The 24608-nt window shown below is 42.7% G+C and overlaps 1 long non-coding RNA gene across 3 annotated transcripts in view; it reads right to left on the bottom strand.

Annotated features, from left to right (window-relative positions):
* LOC117033792 (uncharacterized) overlaps positions 1-18302 on the bottom strand; it is a 74517-nt gene extending 56215 nt beyond the window's left edge. For all 3 annotated transcript variants that reach the window (XR_004424947.1, XR_004424946.1, XR_004424949.1), the window contains exons 1-2: positions 18201-18302; positions 6275-6358 (exon numbers count right to left, since the gene is read on the bottom strand). This is a non-coding gene — a long non-coding RNA (uncharacterized LOC117033792). The remainder of the gene's footprint in view (positions 1-6274; positions 6359-18200) is intronic.
* Positions 18303-24608: the final 6306 nt, after the last annotated feature.

Below are 24608 nucleotides of genomic sequence, written 5' to 3'. Positions count from 1 at the left end.
TGACAGCCTTTCATATCCTCAAGTTACCATGCTTATTTTCTTGGTTAAAATGCCAGGTCCTTTCACCTGAGGATAACGAAAATAAATGTTCTCCATAACCCCTCTTGTTTTATGGGACCCATGTGAGAGAATGAGTCTTACAAAGAAAAAAGAGCAAGATTAAAAAAAAAAAGAAAAAAAGTAGTTCCTACCGCTCCAATGTCAAGCACTCAAACAAAATACTATTATCTGTATGTCATCTGTGTTTGTAGACTTTAGGCAGAATGGAATTAAGTAACAGGTCTGAGCCAATTCTGAAGCCGTGGTCCCTCCAACCCAGCCTTTAACCTTTTCTGAAGCTCTCCTTTCTAACCTTTTAATCCTCTCCTTAATGTACTACTGATCCTGAACCTGGGAATGGTTATGAAAGGGGCCCACTGGGCAGGACTGTTGGGCTGTCCGTCGCTCTACCTGTGGGGCTGGAAACAGACTAATCCACCTACAGTGGGTATGTCATTCTTTTGTGCTTTTCTGAATTTAAAAAATATATCAAACAGCACATTACTGACTCAGTTCTGATTCCCTAGCCAGAGGGAAGAAAAAAAGGAGTCAGGAAAAAAGATAATAGATACAGTGCTATGTGTGTCTAATTTTATTTATCTCAATTGTATTTAATATTATTTTTTCCTATACATAAGCATCCTATCTGATCTTGGAAAAAGTATTCATAAATGTCTTAGGCTTTATTCAGATTTATCCTGTTGTGGTAGCTTGAATAAATAAAAGTGCGGAATGTTTTGTTGATATATTGTGCATTTGCTAGTTCCAGGGAAAAGTACTTTACATCATGTCTATTAATAAATGTTTTATGTAAATATTTAAACACCAAAATACCTGATACATATATGTAAAAGCATACTCAAAATTTGAAATTACTTAAAAATTAAGAATTGTGTTGATTCATATATATGTCTCCAAGCATTAAACATTTAATTCTATAACTAAAATATGAGTGACTTCATTTCTGGCTTTTCTATACTCTGTATATCTTTCTAATATCTGCACATCTAACACTCCATGGATGGGGTCCAAATAATTCTGTGTACGTGTAAATGCATTTCCCCCCAAATCATTAGGAATGAATGCCATGAATAATTTCAAAGGGCATCAGAAATTATTCAGTCCACATAAACCTTAAAGCTTCTAAAAATAAAAAGCCATCATAAAAAATAAAAAGACAAACAAAAATTGCAAATTAGGTCAGATAAAAATTTACCCTTCTTCGTGTATAAAGAAATCTTATAAAACAGTCAAGAAAATCCAAATAGACGAATAGAAAAATGGGTATGGGCCGTAAACTGACAATTCACAAAAGAAGGAACACAAACGGCCGATAAATGCGTGAAAAAGATCCAACTAAATCAGTGATTACAGCATTGCCACATAACAACAAAGGGATGCCTATTTTCACATAAAGTCAACAAAATCAAGATTTTGTTTTTACTAACCTATGGTATGAAGGATGCTGGGAAACGAGCACTCTCCTATGCTGTCATTATATGTAAAACGCTGGAAACTGTCGGGAAGGCAATTGACCACACTCCTCAAATGCATACCTTTGGCCAAGGAATACGGCATCCAGGAATCTCTTCTGTACAATGAGATTAATTCAAGGATGTATGTACAGATACTGATCACAGCATTGTACACAACTGTAAAAAATTAAAACCTCAATGTCCACTAATCACAGCTAAAGAAAACCAAGGCTGGGTAGTTAAGCAAATTTTCCAAACTCACAGCAAACAAAGTGCAGGACCGAATTCAATCCCAGGCCTGTGCCTCCAGCGCCCCTCTCTATGCCCCTTGAGCCAGTGATTTTTCCCTGGTCTTTCCTGGTACTTTCTTAACGTGCCTCTCAGATTCTGGAATTACTAGTTTGTTTCTGTTTTCTTCTGAGCTCAGTATTGTTAGGCAGTGGCTTTCAGTCCTCCCGGTGCTCCGGCCTCAGTGCTCTGTGCTCCAAGTAAGATCTCTTGGAGTGGCGGCGGGGCACGCGGAGTGGGGTGCCACCGCTAAAGGACAGAACCTTGGGCGCCCTCCATCATGTTGGATTCGGCGCCCTCTGCACCAGTGTGAGCAGCCTCTGCCTTCCCTGGACCGCTCAGCAGAGTCCCAGGGTGGGCAGACTGGCAGGACCCAACCTTGACCCGGTGCTGTGTCACCCAGACGGTGTTCCTCAGGAACACGCACTGCCCTCAGGTTCCGACGGGCACCTTCCCCTCCAGGACACAGTGCGTGCGTCCCCGCCCCGCGCCCCTCGTTTCTGTTTCAGCCGCAACAAGCAGTATTTTTTCCCTGCTCTCCTGCAGTTCCTTTGCCAGCCCTTCTGATGGGAAGGACGACGCGGAGGTGCTTCTGTCACGGCTTGAGCACACGCACCACCGGCATGTCTGAGTGGGTCCCTGACATCTGAGTGGGTTGCTGCAGCAAACACAGCCGCCGTCTTTCTCCCCCACCCGCTTCAAAGGCCAACTTAATGTAATTACTCCAAGCCAGTGATTTTCAAAGAACACAGCGTCACCCGAAAGCGGTTAGAAACATGTTGTGGGGCGGGGTGCAGGAGGGGTGGCCCTCAGTCTGCACTGGATCGGGCCCTGCAGGCTTCCGACGGGCTCAAGTCCGTACCACGCCCTGAGGCACGCAGGGCACACCTGAGCCTGAGGTAGGCAGCCGGGGTGCCCAAGGGTCCCACACCGCAGATTCAGCTAACCACGGCCAGACAACGGTCAGGGGAAAGACACGTGGCTGCTGACACGCGTATGTCGTCAGCCAACACGGCGGCGTCTGGACTGAACAGGCACAGGCTTTCTCTTTCTTGTCACTGTTCCCCGAACGATACAGTATAACAACTGTTAATATTCACATAGCATTTACGTGGTATTAGGTATTACAAGTAATCTAGAGATGACGTGAAGGACACCGGAGGATGTGCGCAGGTGATATGCAAATACTACCCCATTTTACCTAAGGGACTGGAGCGTCGGGGATGCTGGGACCCATCCCCCTCGGGTACCGCGGCAGGACTGTGCCTCCTTTCATGTCACCATAGCACACGGAATGTCTACCGTGAACTGACCTGTTGAGAAACTCTTTTTTAAATCAAATTTTCATTTCTTAAAAAAAGCTTTTTATCTTTTTTCACTGTGTTTTTCCGGGACCCATCAGCTCCAAGTCAAACAGTTGCTTCAGTCTAGTTGTGGAGGGCGCAGCTCACAGTGGCCCGTGTGGGGACTGAACCTACCACCTTGTTAAGAGCACCGCGCTCTAACCAACTGCGCTAACCGGCCGCCCCTCCTGCCCCCCAGAAAGTCTTTCTTTTTAAGTTACATTTTTACTGAGCCCCAACCAGTGTCATGCAGAATTCTCGGTGGAGGAAGGCACACAGCAGCTCAGGAAGGTTCTTCTCACTCTCAGGTGATGGTAAGAGTAACGGCGCGACATTTAGTTAGTAGATAGAGTATGACAAGCCTACAGTTAACCAGGGCTCATGATTATCTACCTACCAGGGGAACGACGTGGAGGAAGAGGAACAGCACCTCTGGGGTCAGACCCCAGCGTAGGCTCCTCTGCCCAGCCTCAGGCTTGCTGGGACCCAGCCCAGAAAGCTGGAGACGGTTACTGGGGCGTCCGCACGTCTTCTCCCCCAGCTTGTTACGTAGGCAAGTGACTGATGTCTGTGGACTGCTGACTCGTCAGCGCGCGTCACCGTGTTTGTATAGGACATGTGTCTGTGGGCGGAGTGCCTCCAGCCCTGGAGCCAACGGCGCTGCTGCTGCCTTGACACTGTTTTTCTCACGATATTGAAATAAGTGCGAGTCACGTCGTTGTATTCCATCCGCTGTCCTGCCATGCTGCTCTTCCTGCTGGGAGGTGCCCTGCCTTTCACACCTGAATCTCTCCAGACGGAATGAGTAAGGAGGGGGCCAACAGGCTCCAGAGAAAGGAAGGGGGCAGAGGAAATCTGGTCCTGGAGGAGGACGGGCTGTGGCGAGGCTCCAGGCAGAGGGATGGGGACTGGGCCTGGGAACGCGCTTCCAGCGTTCCTCCCGTCTTTTTTCTATCAGGCCCTCCTTCTGTTTACAATGGAGCCCCCCAAGATGTGAGCACGCACACGCACGCACGCGTTGGCGAAATATTACACAATGTAATAAATAATGCATTTCAAGCGCCTGCTTCAGTGCTTGGTGCGTGATAGGTCCTTATTATTACTATTAACTTAGATTGAAAGTAATACTTTTTCTTTCCCTTTCACCTCTATCTGCCCCCCTCCCCCCGCTGTTTGGTTATCTGCCTGGCAAACTCCCACTCTGGACACCATTCAAAATATGACTGCTTCCTCTGGGAAGCCCCTTCCACCCCTTCCATCCCTCACACCAACTAGACGACATGAGTCACGCCTCTCCGCGAGGTGGCCACTTGCGTTACGTTACGCAGTGTGCGTTACGCTGCGTTGTGTGATGCTGTCTGTGTTTTTGCACTGTGATGTTAATTGCGTGTCAGCATCCCCACTCAGTGTGAGCTCCTGAAATGCCAGGGCCGCGGATTTATACGTGTTCGCCTCTTCAGGGCAAGCCCAGCACCTGGCGCTTAGGCAATTTGTGTTAAATGAATACTGAATAAATTGAGTCACTAAAAGGGCAAGTCTGAACGCTGCATGCCTTCATAGGAGAATGCCAGCCATCATCACAGTATATGACCGGCTTTTGTCACGTGCTCAGGTTGCCCACAGCTGCCTCTTTTGTACTGTCTTTCAGAGGTGTCACTGTCTTCCTTACTGCATCCGAATTTTTAGCAAGTTTCCTTACGTACAATATCTTAAGTGGCAACTTGCTCCAGTTTTGTCAGCTTTGTCACATCTTCCAAGGAGAGCATTTTTTGTTACATGTTGGAAACCTAATACATTGTTAGCTAACATTTACTGAGCCCTCACTATTCATTGATTCACAGATATGTATTGAGTCTCTACTCTCTACAAAACTCTGCTCTGTGTTTCGCTCTGCATTGGATGTTTTCTACATATATCATCTCATTAAATCACATGTTGTGAAGATTAATTTTCCAATTGTTGTGGCGTCTTTCAACCTACAGAACTGGGGAACATTTCTAATTTGCATTAATCTCTTTTACTCTATTTTGAGTGTCAAAAGAGACCATCAAATTATCACTATGTATGCCAAAACCCTCTATGTAACATTTACCAAGTATACCTTTTCTGGCTCACAGCTCTTCCTTATGGAGCACTGAGTAAGCACTCATGAACACTGCATTCTGGCCCCAGGGGGACACCCAGCTCCACCTGTTTACTGGGTGAGATGCCCGAATGCAGCCACACAGGCAGCAGCTTGGGTAAGACCATCACAGCCCCTGTGTGCCTGGGCTCTTGCAACTGTCATTATTATTAGGGTGACAAAGACGTGGCACAGAGCGCTGAAACACTTGATTTGATGTGTAATCCCTCATGGAATCTCAGGACTAGTGAGGAGTAATGAAGAGAGAGCTGATCTAATTTTTCTACTTATACAGAATTTTAAAAAACATATACAATGAAGTACTGTTTTAATGTGGTAAAAAAGACAACATGAACTTCACCATCTTAACCATGTTTAACTCTTCAGTTCACCCGTGTTAAACATATTCACATTACTGTGGAACAAATCTCCAGAACTTTCTCGTCTTGCCAGTGTGAAACCCTGTACCCATTAAACAACACCTCTGCTTTTCTCCCTCCCTGAAATACTTTTATGGGGATTTCGTATACAAAGCTCATTGAATTCAATCCCTTTTCTTGCACTGGTCCTCCTAAAGCACAAGAAGAAAATTGCAAAACGCCCCCCAAATTGCTGTCTGTGTTTCCCTCTGAGTCATGCTATCCATCTGTACAATTCAGTGGCCATCAGAGAGTTCCCTGAGCAGCTCTGGGCCTTCAACAGACACTGTGACCCCAAGTGGTGCCAGGGAGTTGAAACACCTTCGGCTTGTTTGTGTGCTTTGGAAGAACTTCTAGAAACGTGTTCTAGGAGATAAAAGGGTGTCAGGGCTGTGGGCTCAGGTCCTACCCTGCACAGTTGGCATTCTCTCCTTCACATCGCAGACAATAATCACGTGGCCTGCACTTAAATAGCTCCCGTGACAGGCATCTCGCCACACCTGAGGTCACCGTTCAGCCCTCCTCTTCCCTTTACGACTAATTACTATAGGTTTTGAGAAAACGTCACAAAACTTATGTCTTACATACCTGAAAGTATTTGCAGTTAGCTCATCTGGTCTGGTCCTATTTCTTGACTGCTTCAGGCTTTCTTTCTTTCCTTCTAAACGCAATCTGGATTTGGGAAATATGAAAAGAAGATGTTTTTAATAAACAGAGTGTTGGTACGTGGCAGCTGAGCCTTCCACATCAGCCCACTTCATCCACGCATTCCCCAGTCAGCAGTCCAGAGAACAGCTGGATGTGGGATGCAGCCTGGGGGCTGGGGACCGACTGGGAGCTACCTTCACTTGTTTGGTTTGGTCTTTTGTCTGCTCAAAGTCTTTGATGTTACCCTGCTTCCCACCTTAGTCCACAAGGTTCAGGTACAGCTAACCCACCTGCCTTTATGGGCAAGCATGTCACCCCGACCATGGCGATGACAGAAGCCACCACATCACCTCCCTCATCTCTGGCTAGGACTCTGGGAATGGTCTCCTGCTGGGCGTGGGTGTCCAGAGCAAGATCCAATGGTGGGTGCTCTGATGTAACTTTCAACTACAGAGTTACATGGTCAAAGAGAATTAAAGTAAGCAGATCACAATGGAGGCCTTCAGCTCAATCCGACTGGAAGGATAGCTAGGAAATTAGATATATTAAAGACTATGAAAATAAAGTGAGAATTCATTAAGAAACTGCTAACGAATTCAGAAATGTAAAGGCAGACCCAACCCTGAGAACAGTTTGGAGAATTGAGAATCAAGTACAAATATTCCTAAACTATATTAAATGTCATATATATCTGCAAGATATCGAAACTTTATTTTTTGACAAATATTAATAAGTAATGCATGCTGTTTCCACACTGAGCCCTGTATAGTATGTTTTTGCAACATTGATACATTAATATATTCTATACAGATAATTGATTTATCCATCTCCTATTTCAAAACGTATTTCCACAGATTTCTTAGTGAACTGTGACTTTGAGTTGAAGATTAACTTGCTTAGAAGACTGTGCTGCCAAAAATAAAAGACTACAAAAATAATAAAGAAATAAGCAGCTCAAACTTTGCTGATTGTTGCAGTAACCTCATTTCTCTAGTGGTTATCTGCCTTTTAAAACTCCAAAAACTATCATGCACAGGATACTATGGCAGGAGCTTTCAATTTTTTACCCTGACACACATAATAAATATTAATATTTAAATGGAAATACAAAACAGGTATGTATGTGTATGTGTGTGTGTGTATATATATATATATATATATATATATATACACACACACACAATTATACATATAACTGAAAATTTTATGAAATGTTGTTTTTCTTTACCACCTGCAACTGATATTTTCTTTTCCATTCCATTCCATCCTATTCTATTCCTGTATCTGTTCTGTTCTATTCTATTCTATTTCATTTTAAAATGTCAGCAGTGGCTCACAAAGTTGATTTCACAATTTACTAACTGATCTTAACAAGTTGTTTGAAAAACGTTGCTCTCGTCTAGGGCACAGAAAGGATGAAAACTAGATATGACTTCTCTCCTTCCCAGCCCCAAGAATTCTGCCCGTCTACGTGAGATTCACCTTCCACACTTCTTTTCATTCATTCACACATTCCTCCACTTATTAGAAGAGTATCTGGGAAGCCCCTGCCGTGAGTTGGGCACTTGGCTGGTTATTGGGAGTGCAGTGGTGGGCAGGACAGGTTCCAGAGCGTAAGGGACTGACCAACGCTATGGCAACTGGAGTCAGAAGAGATCTAAGCCCCATGGGGGGCAGTGGAGGAGTGGAGAAGGAGGTGGACTGTGCTCTTATGGCACTGGGGGCATCATTTACTCGAGTTCCCTGGCGGTAACAATGAGTGCGGTTTTCTGAAAGGCGGACATTATACTTGGTTCTGCCAATACGAAGACGAATAAACAGCATCTCGGCACTGCTGCCAGTCTGACAGTGTGGGGTGGGCAGCACATAAATGATTACGATGCAACACAATAATGCAACGGACCAACATAACCATTTTTTTGAGTTGCACGGAGTTACGGGATAGTTAAAAAGAGAGGAAATGGAGACTGCAAGTAGGAGACGAAATGACAGATGAGAGCAAACACTGGAGAAGGAGCTTGGTTGTGGGGAGATATTTTCTAGGACAGGAAGAGTTTGGAATAGTTTGTACAGGTTGAGGAACTCATGGAGAGGCAAAGACAGGGCACGATTAACTGCTGCAGTAAGGTGTTGGTGGCTTTGGGGGTGGGAACGTACAGAGGTGGAGGGCTTCACCTGGGATGAAGTAACTAGCATGGTGACCACTGTATGGATAACACGGAGGAATAGGAGTCAAAGCCTGCAATAGTATGAAAATTATGATGAAGACGGAAAATACTGTTTGATGTGGTGGGAATTTTGTCATTAGTTACCTTTTCTCATTTTCTTAAGTGATATACAGATGGTGTTTTGTTCTGAAATTAGTCCTTAAGTTACAAGTCCTCTCGCCTCCTCCCTTTATTTCATTGATTGCTTTGGGCCTGTCAAAATGACCTCATCTTTCACTCCATGGCTCTTTATTTTTCATCTCGTACTTGAAGAATAACATACAAATAGTAAAGCACAGGAAACAACAAGTGTAGGGCTTAGTGAATTTTCATCAAGTGAGCACAGCTGTGTGTAACTTACACCACTTTTAAGAAACGACATTGCCAGCGCCCCAGAAGTCCGCCATCCCCAAGGATTCCTACCAATCACTCTCTCTCCATCCAAGAGTAACCATAATCCTGACTTCTAACAAGGGGTACACTTTTCAACAAGAAAATAATCTAAGATCTCCAACAGATAAATCCACATGCAAGAAGGTATTTCTTTAGAAGTTAACCAAATAAGGACACTATTTCCAACCTGTTCTCAACTGTTTACCCAAAATGTTTCCCTCACTGTTATATTGTTTGCCTAGTTGGAATAAAAGTGGAATGGAGAATAGGCCAATCAGAGGCTTTTTTCTGAAGACTCCCCTTAGAAAACAAATACTTTGAAATGAAATGGGGAGAATTAAAACAAAATGTGAACCACCTATTGATATAGTGAGGAACCTGTCTCTGGCTGTCTTATGCATCTGATGCATTGGTATCTCTTTCAAAACCAAAATATATTTTCGTTTTGCTTACTAAATGAAATTCTGGAAAGTACAGAAAAGTCAAAACAATCCACGGTCCATCACCCAGAGATACCACTTTCTGTAATAGTGAAACATGGGAAACATTTAAATATCCATAAGTAGGGAATGGTTAGATTATGGTACATACACACTGAGATACCCTAAATGTACGTCTTAGAAAGAATAACATAAAGCTACATGACCTGACATGGGAAATATCCACCATCTATCTGTAAGTGAAAAAGTCTCAGAGCTATATGCATCAAGTTATCTCATTTATGTTACAAATTCATAGATGAAAAAGGATTTAGATGTGTTTTTCTATCCAAAAACATCTTCTTTGGTCTCCCATGGACATGACTTAAGCTTGTTTTAGGAGTCATTACAGAACACTTTATACTTGAGAGACAGTATTATTTGAGAATAATGGAACCACTTCGGTCAATACACTTGCGATGATGCCTTATGACTATTTATTCATTTGGTCAATGCGTATTTATTGGTAAATAATGGTCTAGAAACCAGTACTCAAGAACCTTGTGGAAATGTCAGGTATTTAAAGTTATGACATTTATAACATTTCCTATTATGTGCCAATTCATTTTTATCATATCATTCTCTTTCATGAGCTATTAAAGCATCACTAAGAAAGATTTATTCAGATACATGATAGGAGAAGCTAAAGTCAAGACACAACCAGAATAATCCAAGCTCAGGATCGTTTCTTTGCAACGTTTCTTCTTGGCATCCTCACAAGACATGTAGCTGCTGAGGTGCCCTGTCCCCACCACTGTAAGTGATCGCCTCCTGCCCCTTTTCTTACTACACGTTTTAAGAGCCGGCATGAAGGGTCTGCCTCTGCGAAGACACCTACGTTTCACTCAAGTAGAAGGAGACGCAGTTTTCTGTTCACATAGATGGCAATACTTCTCTGCATGATTTCATTTTTCAAATATAACTGTAATGAATTACTTCAGGGTCTCTCCCAATGGACGACACACCATTGAAAGGCAAGGACAATGCCTCATTCCTCTTTAGAACCCTAACCCCTGGCATAGAGCCCAGCACATCCCACGACTGTCCTTGAGGCACTACCATGTTTACATAATGGGGTAGCATCTAAGTATTTCAAAAGCACATCTTTTTTAAAAAGAACACCTCTATCTGAATAATTTATTTAGCAACTGTGGGAGATCTTATTTCCCAAAGATGGCCACCGCAATATATCCCATCCGATGAGGTGACCTTCTCTAATCGAGTAGTGCGGCTTATGTCCCCTCCTCTTGAACCTGCGCAGACCTCAGTGACCACCTCGATCAACACAGTTGCAATGATGCCATATGACTTCCAAAGGTAGGTTATAAAAATGCCATGGACTTCTGCTGTCCTCTTGGGACACTTGCTCATGGAACGCAGCCACAATTCCAGGAGGCCAAGCAGGCCTCACGGACAGACCACATGCAGGTGTTCCGGTCAACAGTCCCTGGGGAAGCCCAGCTTTCAGCCCGCAGCAACCACTAGACATGTGAGCGAGAATTCCGATGACGGTTTCGGCCTCTCACTGTGGTCACCAGCTGATGCTGCAGGGAGAAGGAAAAGGCTGTCCCTGCTGAGCTCTGTCCAGTTTGCAGATTCATGAGCAAAATGAACTATGATTGTTGTTTTAGGCCACTAAATATAGGTAGTTTGTCATGCAGCAGCAGGTAACCAGGACAGCCATCAGCAGTTCACATGCCAGTGGAACTGGAAGGGAGGGCTGGGGCCCCAAGGCCTTCTACTTCCTGTTCTTAATCCAGAAGCAACTCTTCAAATGGAAGTAGGATTAGCAGCAGCAGGATGACCCTAAGCTAGGACAAAAAGTCCCTGAAAAATTAATTAGAGCCCATTAACTTTCAAACAGAAACACTAAAAATGCATTTGTGATGCCTGGGTTTTGTTTTGTTTTGTTTTAGAAGAAAGAGAAAAGTATTTTAAGCCATTACAGAATGATTGTGGCAAATTCTTCTAATTTTTACAGATGTGTTAAAAAATCACATTACGGGTATGAAAAGTTTAATTATCTAATGCTGGTGTTTTGCGATCTTGTCATGAAGGACCCGTTACTTGCTGCAGGATGCTTCAAGCTTTGCCTAAAGTTACTGAATAATCAGTGTGAACAGAATGTGGTTACCGACCTCATCAATGCTTCTGACACAGTGAATCATATCATGATGAAAAGATAACACTGGAGTGAAATGTGAGAACTAGCTGAGTTAACCGGCTGGTTCACGGACACAGGCTGCTTTCTTTCCTGGGAGATTACGTGTGACAGTTAAATTAACCTTAAGGGACCTAGAGTTTTGCAAAGATTTGCATACTTTCCCCCCAATATTTATGAACTGCCAAGTTCTTTTGAGAGTACAATGGTGCACTTTTATATTAGCAATGAAATACATTATTTGAGAAGAAGCAATGAAGAATGAGATTGGAGAAAGCAACTTGGGGCTAATCAACCACTTCAATCTATGAAAACACTGCAGCAGGTAATCTTGAGTAGCACTGCCTTGGTTCCTTAATGAAGACAAAATGTAAACTATCTTTTATTAAGAACAAAAGAGTATTAGATTCTAATTTTCTTTTTATTCCCTTTTAAGTCAAATTACCTACTTTTGTCTGAAGATGGCATCCGGCAAGTCCAGAGGAGTCTGACTTTGGCTAGCTAACAAGGGTGCTTTCCTTCAGACACCCAACAGAACAAGTACAAGCATTTCCACTTGCTTTCCGGCAGACAATACCCTCGTGGATAAAGCTGGAGGAAAGTGCATCAAGACCCTCTGCTCCTCCCTTTGCTATTTTCTTCCTCTTTTTTTTTTTTTTTTTTTTTTAAATCTATGAGTGGTTGCTGATTTAAGCAAACTGCAAATCTGAATCCTAACCACATTTTTTGGTAAGTTTTAAAATCAGTGCAAATTTCTAAAAGGAGGTGGTTAGCATCCATTGTCATGTGGACGCCCGCCTGGAGCGTCAGTCACCCTCTCCTATCGCCTGAGTCTCAAGGACTAAGATTCATTAACGATAATCATTAAACTCAAAATATTGATAGTCTATGCAGAAAGATGTCCATCACAGTATTGTTGTGATGTTTAAAATGTCAAAAGAATGGAAGATTGTCAAGTATATTGCAGTATGCAGAGCTTACATGTTATAATTATGAAGAACATTTAGCAACTGGGGAGATCTTCTTACAGGGAACCGCACCCCAAACTGTAAGTAGACTGTGATTACAACTACGCAAAAAAGAGTTGAGAGAAAAAGGAAGGAAACATATTCAAATCCTAACAAAGGTTGCATTAGTGTATTAGAATAAATGGTGATCATTTTTTTTCTCATTTTTTTACCTCTATATTCTGTAAAGGTGATTATGATATTGTCATAGAAAATTATTTAAAACAATTGTTAAGTACTTAACAAAACTTGATTTCAGCAGGAGAGATTAGAGATCATTTTGAACTACAGGCTAAAATGAAGTGACACACAAATACGGAGAAAGTCTTGACAGCGGTCCTCCCTTTGTCATACTGCTCAGATTCCCTCAGTAGACACGGTTCCCTTACAAATAAACTCTACTCCCATCCCTAATTTTCCTCAAAAGAGTCTTTGCTTGACTTCGCCATCTAACTCCTTCATATCCTCGACCCTTCACACAACCTGCAGTTAACAGAAGGCATTCTGTTTATAAGTAGGAGTGAAGAAGACTTCAGTTTGAATTTAGAAAACAGCACATGCACATCAGGAATTGCAAAGCTGTTTATGAGAAAACAAGATTCAATCTACATGGAGAGGTATGAAGAACAGATGAAGAAGTGATAGTCAGAGATACTCCAGGTTTTGAGAGAAATACCTTAAAACTCGTGTGGGAAAGCCAGTCAGAAGTGGAGGTGGAGTTTGCAAAATAGACGTAGTTGGTCCACAAACTTTACAGACAAGTGTTGGTAGAAATAAAAGTTAGATTATGAACAAAAATCACATTAAGTTGGATGGGGTGGTTGGGAGGAAGGGGTGTTTTGGGTTTCCAAAGGGGTCTGGGGGTGCATACTTGCAGGCTTTTTGGCTTGCTCTTCTGTCACAAGCATGTTATTAAGCTATAGTTTACGTATGTACTTGGAACACAAATTCCGATTTTAGAGATTATCCAAAAGCTCTTGCTTTAACAAGGGGAGTTTTCTCCTCTTGCCTAAACATGTTTAATCTTGGATGATTTAGGTTTTCCTGTCCAACATACAGGTTTGTTTAAGAGATTACTCTAGTTATAAGCAACAGGTTAATGCAAAATTTATATTAAATGGTGTTTAAAAAAATGTTCATTTTGCCTTCTACCCTGCATGCACCCAAAATAATTCCATCAAAAGTTTATGTTCACTGCCCAGCTGAAATTCTAGCTGAAGTCTTTTGGGCTCATCAATATTATTATCTGCATATATTTGGAATAAAGACAAAGGGCAAGTAACATTATCTGTGCTTTGCTTGAAAACCATTTTTTTCTGAAGAGTACCATTAAAAACTATTGTTTTTTGGGGGGTGGCCGGTTAGCTCAGTTGGTTAGAGCATCATACTGATGACACCAAGGTTGCCGGTTCGATTCCTGCATGGGCCACTGTGAGCGGTGCCCTCCAAGTGTTGTTCTCTTAGCAAATCCATTTCATAGTCCCGATATGCGGCTGTAATAGTTCTTTTTAAATATGGTTATAAGAAATTTTCTGCAAGGTAACCACTTGGGTATAATAAATTGTTTATCCATTTCTCATCCCCACAATCATTCCTCTCTTTGACAAAAAAGTATAGGATAGTTTACAGAATACATCTTACTTGTTAATACTTCTTTAAAAATCCCTCTTTCCTTCCTTATGTAAATAATTCTAATCAAATTCCTCATACCTTCTGTACAACACTCTACCCCTGTTAAAAAAAAAAAAAAGAAACAGACATGGGGTCGGGGGCTTCCAGTTTTTTCCAGTGGTAGTTCTCATGATCAGGACTCCACGTGTACAGTCTACATTGATTATTTAACTAATGATTATGAAGAACCTAGCAAGTACTTGTTTGTCATTCAACTATTATACATGATTCAGATATGAGCCAAGTGCTTTGGACATGATTCACACATGAGTCAGATGCTTGATTCACATCTACTTTTCTTTTGACAGTAATCCTTCTTAATGCTTTAATTTTATGATGTAATTTTAGTAGTGGAATTAACCTGTAACTACATAAAATTATGTAATTAATTACACTCAGCTTCAATTATAATTACTGTTTAATCACAGCCTCTCCTCCTGACACCCCAGCCAGCAGAAATCCAGGACCCACAATGGCAGTCATGGGTGGGTGGGGTGGCCTTTCCAGCTTGCTGGTTCCTATGGACTCATTAATTATATAAATTGTATTTATTTTTGCTACAAAAAAAAAAATCTCAGGGATTAAATTTATACCATTTACTTGGACCTGAGGGGTTGGAGAAGTTAAGGGATAGCCGGTGAAGGGAACTACTCTTAGCAATTCCTAATTATGTTTCCCTTAACTCTCATTTTGAAAGGGTTTAATTGGTGTACTTTTTAAAAAAGTTCCTGTGGTCACATATATTTGGTTTATGCTGAATTAAAAGATTAAGTAGGTTTCTTTACTGTAAGGTTTCTTGGTCTTTAATATGTTAATATACGTTGTGAATCTCCAAGAGTTGGGATATAAAATGTTTCCCAAACTGTTTGAACAGAGAACACTCTCTCCTTCAAAAAACAACAGCAGCAGCTTTATTGAGGTATAATGTACATGCTATGAAATTTACTTGTTTAAAGGTATAAATGATTTTTACTGAATTTACAGAGTTGGGCAACCATCACTAATATCCAAGTTTAGAACATTCCATCACCTCAAAAACATCGCTTGCTCCCAGTTGCCAGAACTCTGAATTTCCATCTGTAGTCCCAAGGTAGCCCGAGGTAATCTCATTTCTGTGTACAGATTTGTCTCTTCTGGAAATTGTATATAAATGGACTCATACAATATCTGTTTATGTGTCTGGCTTCTTTCACTAAGCATAATGTGTTTGTGGTTCCATTTTGCAGCATGTTCTCAGAATTTCATTCCTTTTCAGGACAAATAGTACTTCATACAGATATACCACATTTTAAAAAATCCATTCATGAGTTTGTGGCATTTCGGTTATTTCCACTTTTTGGCTACTGATTGTGAACATTCATGTACGGGTCTTTGTGTGGATACACATTGTTACTTCTCTTGGGTATACACTTAGGATTGAAGTTGGGAATCACATGGTCAGATTATATTTAATTTTTTTAAGAAATGTCCAAACTGTTTTCCAAAGTGGCTGTACTATTTTGCATTCCCACCAGCAGTGTACGAGAGTTCCAATTTCTCCACATCCTCACTAACTAGTCCTCTTCAGCTACTAGTGGGTGTGTCGTAGTATCTGGGTTGTGGTTTTGATTTGCGTTCCCTGATGGCATCTTCTCATGTGTTTATTGGCCATTCATGTAGCTTCTTTGCTCAAATATCTAGTCAAATTTTTTTGTCCACTTTTAAATTGGGTTATTTTCTTCTTACTGTCCTGCCAGAATTCCTTGTATTCTGGATCCAAGACCTTAATCAAATACGATTTGCAAATATTTTCTCTCTCTGTGGTTTTTCTTTTCACTTTTTTAATGGTGTCTTTTTAAGCATAAAAATGTTTAATTCTAGTCAAGGTCAATTTATGAAATTTCTTCTTTTATTGCTTGTGCTTTTTCATTGTATCTATGAAGGTCACGAAGATTTACTCCTATGTTTCCTAAGAGTTTATAATTTTAGCTTTTACATTTAGATGATGATTCATTTGGAGTTAAATTTTGAGTATGATGGGAGATAACGATTTAAATACATCTTTTTGCATATGGATATCCAATTGTTCCAGCACCGTTTGTTGAAAGGACTATCCTTTCCCTACTGAACTGCTTTGACACCTTCGTTGAAATTCAACTGAGCATAAACGTAAGAGCTTTTAATATGTAAATGATGTTGTGAATCTCCAACAGGGAGGATATAGAATGTTTCCCAAAATGTTTTTCACAAGGAATTCTACTCCCCCCCACACACCGCCTTTTAAAAACATAGACTTTCACTTAGGTTTCTCATTGCTGTTCACAAAACACACTTCAGAGAATGCTTCTCTAAGGTGCTCGGGGCTCTAACTTTTGCTTGCAATAAACTTTATTGCTAGTTTTCAGAGGCTGAGTATTTTTTTTTGAAACTGCAAAAAAACAAACAAACAAAAAACCCCAAATCCAAAGACATAATTTCCAGTAATATGCTTATAAGTATAGTAAGGCATCACACTGTGCAGAAATGTATGTAAAAGCTGTCGAAAATATGTTGTCAAATTAGGTCCACAAATACATCGAAATAAAGGGGAGTTTTCTTACGGTATACTAGTAGATGACACTTTGGAAGTATGGAGAATTTCACAATTGTATTTTTACATTTTTAGGGCAATGCATCTCGCTTGATCATGACAACTGACGTAAATATCAGTAGTACGGTGTTAAAGAAAACCTAGTTGCATACTTTATCATATACATGCAGACACATACACACACACACATACATACATACATACATGTCGGAGATATATATTTTTCCTTTTTAAAAGATTTTTGTCTTAACGTTCTTAAACAAATACAGTGCAAAATTTTGCGTTATTGCTTAAATGACTGTTAAAATGACAATACTCTCACTTTAGCATTATATTACAACAATAAACAAAAGAACTTAGTATAAAAGTAAAATGTGAAATTAAAATGAGTGCCTCTTTATCACTTTGTATTTCTCTGCAGAAGATATAGATAAAGATCATTGATGAGAGGGTGGGTAAAAAAAGAATACCTTGACGGGGAGAAGGTGTCATCATAAATCGAGAACAGCAGACCAAAATCGCTTTGTCAGCGCTCTGCGTGCAGAGCCTGTTAATTGTGAATGACCGACTGGCAGGCGACCCCAGTAAAAGCCTGAGGTTCTAGAAACCCACCGAAAATGACAGTGTAAGCCAAGCATATTAGATGTTCTACAACGCAGGCGGAAGTCCGCTCAATTCCCTAACCGACAGTTTGATTTTTCTAACCAGGCCTCTGCTAAGGAGTTTGCGTTGTTCTTTAAAGCGTAATACTGTTTTCTGAATATTTTAGATGGCACTATCTCATTTTATATGGATATAAGGTAGGAAGTGATTGCATACATTAGTTTCCAAACAGATCGCCACGGTATTTTTCTTTTGACTATTATTCTATGACGCCAGGCAGAATGTACCGTAGGAACTATATTTTCGTGTAAAACTTCAGCCGTATTTAGGACAGGAATGAGACTGTAAAGCAACCCCCCTGGTCCAGTGTTCGCGTTCCCTCTCGTTTTGAGGCTTCCTAGCCTTTGCTCACTTCCAGTCTCACTATACTTTCTAAATAACTTGAGTGCTTGTCTTAGCTGAAATCCCACATCTATTCCGCAAGTGCATTTTAGTACCGAGTTAATTTAAGCAAATGGACTTGCATAGTCATCTACCCTTGGCTACCTGGAACCGCGCCTGATGTTATTTGCTCTGCATTCTAAGGTTTCCTTTTCCCTCCCGGGTCGCTGGAAACTTCCAGACCGCTTCCCCCTAAGAAGGCCGTGCACGGATGCCGTCTTGAGCGGTTTTCTCTTTGGCCCCTGCGTGTGTGTGTGCGCGTGTCTGTGTGTGTGTGTGTGCGTGTACGCGTGTGTGTGCTCTCATGTTTCTCTCCTAGGGGCTGTCACGCTTACCTACAGAGCCCTGCCGTCCGAGGAGAGACGCGGGGCGAGAGCCGCACCAAGTTAAACAGTTACCGCTCTGCCCTCCGTGACCTCGGCCCCTGCGCGCGCGGTGGGCGGAGGTTGATGACGTCACGGCCCCGCCCCCGCCTGGGCGGCGCTCCAGGCCCCGCGAGGGTGGGTGGGGCCGGGATGGAGAAAGTTTGGCTTTCACAGCGACGTCGGGCACCCACCTTCCAGCCCCGGGGGGACCCCACGTTAGCCTGGCCCCCAATTCTGTAAAGGACGAACTAGGACTCCCCTCCCATGTCCTCCTCCGGACAGTCTCGGGATGGATGGGGGCGGGAGGCTGGTCAGAGCCTGGTGCAAGCAGGAAGCCATTTTCGTGGAACTAGAAAAGAGGGCCAGGGACGCGCATCTTTTCCAGGAGTATCAAAGTCTGGGAGATTTTCCTCCCCGAAGTAAGCTGCCCTAAGTGAACACTCAGAACGCTCCCTCCCTGGAGCGACCTCCCAGGTAGGGCCAGGAGAATTTGGACTATAGGGGAAGAAGCAGCCGCCCAGTGATGCGATTCCCCTGGTGCACACCGGGCTAAGATTTCTATCGGAGTGAAGGGGGATTGCAAATTAATGTGTTCGCATTTATAAACCACGTATTGTAAAATGCACGCAGTTGTTATTCTGCAGTGTCGGTTCAGTCATTACCACATCAGTTGCTTCTTTTGTTTATAAAGCTCTAATGCAAAGAACTCCTACAGGGTTGTTATAGATAGATGTGTGGGCTGCTGAAACTCCCACATCACTGTGAGTAACCACTCGGCTGGTTTTCAGCCTGTTAACCTCAGTGCTGCATCTTGCACATGCAATAACAAAAGCAGTCAGTGAATGATGACATAGGTAGAAAATGACCAGCAAACCTGTAAAGTAAGTGCCAGTAAGCTGACAATCTATCTCTACTTAATTACTTGCACTCTTCACATCTCCATTCCTTCTATTTACTGTGCAAAGAGAAAAGCTCTTTGAACCCAAACATTTACTGACCCCAGTCACAGAAGAGGCCAGAGGGAAGGCAAAGCTCTCAGCGTCTACTTCTAGCATAAGCAGACATTCAGGGAAGTAACTATGCAGGAGCAGTTGGGAAAAACTGGCAGTTTGCCCCACGCAGCCAGATTTGACTTGAAAAACGGCTTCACACAGCCATTCAAAATATTAGTGCAAGTATATTTACCAGATTGAATGTAAGTGATTTTTGAATTGTCCATACCACTGCTCCCTCCAGTAGATTGACTTTAATTACCTTAAATATATGCATTTAGATTCAATAATGCAGAGAGAAGAGATAGGTTGTAAAAATGAACTGAAATAGAGGCACCTATCCTGAAAGTGTCTGAATACTCTGGGAAATTTTCCAGAGGAAGATGAAATTAAATTAAAGCACGAAAGGTTCCCAGGCTAGGCTAACTTAAACTTTGTTCTTTATGGGCTTTAATTCATTTGGGATGGAAAAAAACTCCCCCCCCTTATTTAAAATCAATTTATTAATACGTATTGTGAATTATAACCTGTCTTTTTCAACCTTTAGAAGTGTGGACAGAAACACGTTTACTGTTTAGAAGACGAATTTTATTTTCTGGAAAACTAGAGAACGTGCAGTTCACCATTGTAAAACTTGGATTTCAGAGTGTTGTTTGAAAAGCAAGTGATATTTATATGTACTCGTGTCCATCATTTGATAATCACTTGTAGTCTGTCTGAACCAGCTCTTAACCTCAATGTTGCACTGCTTTGGGGGAAACCTCCCCTTTTTTATACCCAAGGAACATAAGTTTACTCCAAAGACTAGTAAACAGGTTTTGAAACCCTCAAAGTGGTTGTTCTGCTTAGAAACTAAAAGGAACTCCCTTGATTGAGAAAGTGTGGTGGATTAAAGATGACTGCAAATTCTTTGTAACCACCTCCCCCTGCCTCCCATGACTTTCGCAAGGTGGGATTTATATCCCAGCCCCTTGAATATGCACTGGCCTGGGACTGCTTAATTAATAGAAGGCCTCAGAAGGGGTGGTGTGCCTGCTCAGGGCCTGAGCCTTAAGAAGCCCTGGAGGTTTCCATTTTTTGTCACTTCGGGGAGCCCCAAACCACCACACACAGAGACCAGGGGCCCTGAATGGAGAGGGAGGAGGTTGGCCTGCTGGGGTGGGGGGTGGCGGGTCCAGATGCCTCCAGCTCCAGCCATCCTTTGAAAGACACCAAGGGAGATCAACCCAACCCGCCAGTTGAGCTGTCAGCCCACAGAAGCTAGAAAGCAAACAAAGTGGTTGTCATTTTAAGCCACTAAGTTTGGGGTAATTTGTTCCATAGCAAGAAATAACTGAAATAGAAAGCAAGCCATTCACTGCCACTACAACTCTTGGTCAACAGGGAATGGCTTTGCTTTATTGGGAAGACAGTTCAACTTGCTTCTCTAGATTGAGTTTTGGCTGATGATTTATTCTGAGTGGCCAGAGGGCTTAGGCATGGGTTCCTATAGTTAGGGAGGGTGGGGAGATGGGATCAGAAAAGACACAACAGAGTGTCCAGTGAGGAGTAGGGGTCACGGAATGACCTGTGGGCCTGGGATACTGGTCACAGACATAAGGAACCAAATAAATGCTGTGAATAAAACCAGTGATCCCAAGGCAGAGTGTTGGAGAGAGGGACGGGGAGGAAAGGTAAAAATAAATGCATGATTATTCAAATAAAAATGTTTTTTCATGTGCCACGTAAAACGACCTGCCCTACTACACTTTCAGAAATGCTACCTAGAAATAACATCCCTTTTGTACATCGTGGCGCCTTCTGAAGAAGTCCTAGATGAGAAAGTAAGTACATACGGATTTTCTCATGTTTAAAAAACGGAGCCATGTTTTCTTGCATGAAACCCAGATCTTTCTTCATCACTCCCTGTGGCAGTCACATAACCCCATAAACACGACTACATACTAGACACAGTCACACACAGAGAAACACAGCACATACACATATATTCACAGACACACATTCATAGTTCAAACTGGCAAACAGGAAGAAAAAATTTCAAGTTAATTCTTACAAAGTTACTAAAATTAGATGAGTTTACTTGATATCAGTTTTGGTATTTAGAGGGAAAAAAATTGTATCCATATTGTCAAATACGCAAAACTGCAAAATTTAAAAGTTACACGCAATCTTTGCTTTGCATAATTACCTTAGCATTTCACTATTGAATGGAGATTTCATCATTAGTCTTTAAAAAAAAATCAAAATGAACACATCCTCATTGGGTAAAAAAATAAAGCTTCTCTTGCTTTCAAAATTTTCCAGTTTTGTCCACCTCTTGATACCTCGGGTTATGGACTCGCGAGCATGTATTTTGCCCAAGACCCATCTCTTTGAGTCCCCAGGTCTTCATTTATAAATGGTTATTCACCTGCTTTAGAGCAGGGTCATTGCTATGACATAATCCATGACTGAGAGCTTCATAAGCTACAAAGGGGAATAGCTTGGCTGTGCCTTAAAGATTTAAAATATAGAGTTTCATTTGATAGTTAAAAAAAACTATTGTTGCAACTGTTTCTTCCCTCACACAGGGATTACAAGAGCATTTTCTTAATTCTTAAGCAGTTCATTATTTGGGCTGTTTTTTAAAATGCCTGGATTTTTAAAAATTCCATTTAGTCTGAGGACTTCCTATATTGCGTTTTACTTCCTTTTGCATTTTACTGTATGATGAATGTCTCCTGTTCTTTCTCTACTTTTGTCATGGAATTGTGGGATTTTAGAGCTGTGAGTACTATGGAAGTCACTTGGTTTTTATCCATCCATTTAATTTGGCCGTGGTAGCCCAGAGAGAGTCATTCTTACACATGATTTGTCAAAAAGATCCTTTTTCTGTGATGTGGTAGCTCTTTCTGCAGAGGAGAGTTTATTGTGTCTGTATGTGGGCAGCAGCCTGAACACTGGCATGTGCCTTGTTCCCCCGAGCAAAACCTCTCCAGAGTGCAGGAAGACTCGGGCTAAGTAACACCTGGCCCTGAAAGCATCTGGACAATGGCATGCCAGGGTGACCCCCTCACGACAGGTCACCCGCGTCACCCGCTCGGGGCTGAGGCAGACTGGTGAGATTCCTGCTGCTCCCTTCCTTACTCTGTGCCTGGGTCCCCACACTCAGGCGGGAGGCAGCATGTGACAACTGAAAAACCCCTGTACAGAGAGTTCTGCACAAATGAGATGGGTGACCTCAGGCACGGCACTTAGCATCTTCAGTTCTTAATGGACCGGATTCGATGATCTCTAAGATTAAACGAGAAAAAAAACAAGATGCACGACCGAATCCTAACAAGAAGACGAATATTTTTTTTCTCACTTCTGTTTTTAAAAGAGTATACTGTATTTGATTGCACAGCAATATTTCAGGCTTGCTTTCTGCTTCTTCACCCAGAAGCAAGAAGACTAGGAGGCAGATTCCTGGAAGAGCGAAATTCTATGCCAGGGCAGGATGAAAGACTTGTGAGGTTGGGGCTGGGAAAACAGAGAACACATTTATTATTATTTTGGAAGTAATGGGAGTGAGAGTATCAGTTAACACGGGACAGGGAAAGAAGTATATTTTAGAGAATCTGAAAGTCAGGGTCTGAGGAGTTACGATGCGCTACGGGGAGCCACGGCAAGGATCTGGGAGACCCTGCTTGCCAGGCTCCTATCACACCCCTTTCTCTGACAGGCACCTTTCTCCCTCTCTAAAATCTCAGCTACAGAGGAGTGGCTCAGAGGTGGACACTGGGCTGAGTTGGAGCAGTCAGAGTTTTGCCCCTGTACTTGGAAATGAGATTCAGAGACAGCCAGTGAGGAGTGTTCCTGGAACTGAGGTGATATGACCGAAGCTTTACTGTGACCTCACTAATCACACGTTCAGGGAGGCAGCAGAGCTGGTCTGCAGGGGTGAAAAGTCACCGGCTTCGTGGAGAGAAAAGAGACAAGAGGCAGAAACAGGGAGGGCATTCTACTTTATTCCTGACAGCTTTCGGGTCTGGGTCCAAGTCCCTTCTGGGCCCAGGGTACATGCAGTGTGCCCATGTCCCTGAATGCCTTCAGTAAATACAGTCAGCTCCGTGGTGAACATGTGAAGGCACCATCTAGAAAGGGGCCTGAACATTCTTGTCTAGTTTAGGGTAATGGGGAAGGTGGGTAAAGATGAAACCTGTCTTTGGTCTGGAAGTTTGGTGCTTCCACAGCAGAGGGCAGGGTGCATCCCCATAAAATGGACCGTGTCAGCCTCCCAGGGGCTTTGTCCAAGCTGTCGGGCCACCCCCAGCCTCTCCTCCCCCAGGTGTTCCTCCAGGTTGGCTCCTTAACCGACAGCCCCTGGAAGGTCACCACCTCAGGGAGGCCTTCCCTCCCTCCATCTCTGACTCTTCCCTCAGGCCACAGGAAACAGATGGATGATTTCCAAATTAGCGAATTCCACAAAGCAAGGAGTCTCAATTAGATTTCACAGTAACAGTGGTAACACCGTCCTCCATCCTGACTTCAAGTTTCAACTAATCAGCTAGCTAAGATATTTTCCCTCTTGTTCTCCAGTTCACCTGCTAAGCCGTGGTCGTCCCCTCAGTTCTATTAGGGCCACACTTGCGTTTCAAAACCGAAAATATAGTCAGTGCTCTGGATGTTTCAAGCACATCCATCTGGCTGCCTGAGAGACAGCCTCTGCTTTCTGCCTGATTCTAGGAAAGAGAGATGCCGTGCTTGAGCCCTGGCTCCCAAGGAAAACTAGCAACACCCCCAGCTCCAAGCCTTCTTTCGGGGACACGAGTATCACAACGCAGTAGACAGGCAGCTCCACAGGCTGAAATGTGCTTGCCCTGGGAGTCTGGGAGGCATTCCCTTCTAACCCCACTCACTGATCGCTGTGATGGAGGGATGAAGCGGGAGAAAGGATGGAGTCCACCTGTGCCATTTATGATCTGGGTGACCTCAGGCCAGCCATTTGGCCTCTCCAATCCCCAAACTCCTCACCTGGACAATCAGCACAACAATAATACAGTGGGCAGGGGGGCCGCACGGGGTCAGTGAGGACCGCAGAGAACGTGTCTAACCTTTTACCCAGCATCTTGCACACACGCAAAACAACGTCAACTCTTCTTCTCTTTATCCACACAGCAAATCCCGGTTGGACACCTCAGCCTGCCACTCTCGTCCCCCTTCGTAGCCCTCACCCCAAGTCTTGTCCCAGCTTCCACCAAACAGTGTGTCTTGCCCAATAGAGTTGTTTTCTAATGTGGCAGTGTCACGAGTCACACTTTATAAGGCCTCTTTTTCTTTCCCTCATGCTAATGAGGTCCAGATACAGTGTTGCTGCTTTTATTTTCCTAAGAAAATATATTGCTTCCTTTCTGTGTAAATAGTC

This window comes from Rhinolophus ferrumequinum, chromosome 14 (genome assembly GCF_004115265.2).
Source record: "Rhinolophus ferrumequinum isolate MPI-CBG mRhiFer1 chromosome 14, mRhiFer1_v1.p, whole genome shotgun sequence".
In the NCBI taxonomy this organism is placed as follows: domain Eukaryota; kingdom Metazoa; phylum Chordata; class Mammalia; order Chiroptera; family Rhinolophidae; genus Rhinolophus; species Rhinolophus ferrumequinum.
Note: the sequence above shows the minus strand (reverse complement) of the source record. Positions and strands in the feature narration are given on the sequence as shown.